The following is a 1,790-nucleotide window of genomic DNA, read 5'->3' on the forward strand; positions in this document are numbered from 1 at the left end:
ATGATCTATGTGGTCGGTCCTTGAGGGCAACGGTGAGGCTACCTCTAAACCCCCACCAGGCCTCCTGGACCGTGATCGTCGGCACTTTCCTAAGTGTTCCACTGGGGATTGACGCTTGCAGGTAACCTAAATGAGTTCATATCGCGTACCAAAGAAAGAATAAATCAGTGGTCCGCATGCTGGCCTTATTTCACAATTGGCGTTGGTAAAAAAAATTGTTCCCCAGGTGAGGCTCTAACTCACAACCCCGGCATGGCTCTCAAGCACTGTCGTATAAGTACCGTGCGCTAACCAATTGCGCCACTGGGGACTTTTCTTTATTTCTGAACCTTCTTTTATTCACACACAGACACAAATACACATATAAAAGTACGCTGGCCTACTTGGGCCACCGTAGCAAGCTAAAATTCTTTGAACTTCACCAATTCATCAAGAACATCCAACCAATTAGGCGGTTCTGCCTGTACACGAAATATTTCACGTATGAAAACAATACTTTCAACAAAATTTTCTCGGGTTGACTGCTGGTTGACATCAGCATGCGTTACCGCCATCCGTGTCTTCCAAAGACTATGGAGTATGGAGGCCTAAGAGCATTATCATATCGTATGGGAACTCTTGATCGCTGTCTACCTTCAGGAAGCGTATACCCTGCGGTGTTATCGGCAGTTCCTTTTTAAGCGTTCTTTGCAAGACGTCCCAGTAAAATACGGCATCCCAGCACTCAATAAATGCGTGCTCAATGGTCTCCGGTTTCTTGCAAAGTACACAGTTTGTCGTCCAGGGCACAGTATTCCTCTGTCGGGAAACCATGTTTTCACAGGAAGGGTAGATGTATGCAACTTGAAGAAAAAAGATTTTGCATTTGCACTCACTGACATCCTTTTAACTCTTTTTAACACATCTTGCCCTGGGCTTCCATAGTATTTCATTCTGTACATAGGCACTGGCAGCATAACTTTAACTAAATCTTTGTAAAGTTTCTTTCTTGTCACTGTGCTCAGATATTGCATTGAAAATCGAGCTTTTAGTATTCGGAAGGAAGTTGCTACCTCCCGCATGTAGCCTTTAACCCCACAGTTTACAGGCCTTGCACTAGACACAATAATTTCAGCAAAACATCTCTCAAGTAAACCTGAATCGTCGTACGCAAAAATAAATCACTTTGATCACGCAAGAAGACAAAACGAGAAACAATTTGTCATAAGAACAAATGCGTCAATCCAAGGCCACCACCTCGAAGAGGACGAAACAAGTGTGTTCGGCTGACCCTCTCCCAAGTGGAACCCCAAATAAAAACAGCAAACACTCTGGGAATTTTCTGTGCCTTCACACGTGTGATGGAAAAAAATTGGAGAACATACCACACTTTGGCAATTAAAAATAAATTACAAACAGTTGCCCTTGCCAACATCGATAAATCGCGACCTTGCCATCCTCCGGTTTTCTCTGTTAGACGCGACGTCTCATCTTCCCAGTATTGTGCAGTGCTATTGTAGTGCTCAAGAGGCACACCCAGATATTTCGAAGGAGACACAGTCCACTGTAAATTTGCGAAGACAGCCGGCGGGACATCCCAGCTTCCATGCCAAAAGCCGATACTCTTGTCCCAATTGATCTCGCAGCCGGTTTGTCTGCACAATCTATGAGTCTCGCTTATTGCCTCCTGCACACTTTCACTATCCGTACAAAACATTGCCACATCGTCAGCATAAGCAAGCACTTTAACATATTGACGCGAAATAAGTTGGCACGTGGTGACACTGGCCCCTTGAGGCGAGAACGACGAA

General features: G+C 44.8%; 1 non-coding gene across 1 annotated transcript; it reads right to left on the minus strand.

The window, feature by feature from the left end:
• Positions 1 to 218: 218 nt before the first annotated feature.
• Trnai-uau (transfer RNA isoleucine (anticodon UAU)) lies at positions 219 to 310 on the minus strand. Its single transcript is given in 2 exon segments — positions 219 to 254; positions 273 to 310. It is a non-coding gene; the product is annotated as a tRNA-Ile (tRNA).
• Between the last annotated feature and the right edge of the window lie 1,480 nt (positions 311 to 1,790).

Source organism: Dermacentor silvarum, chromosome 3, assembly GCF_013339745.2.
Source record: "Dermacentor silvarum isolate Dsil-2018 chromosome 3, BIME_Dsil_1.4, whole genome shotgun sequence".
Lineage (NCBI taxonomy): Eukaryota > Metazoa > Arthropoda > Arachnida > Ixodida > Ixodidae > Dermacentor > Dermacentor silvarum.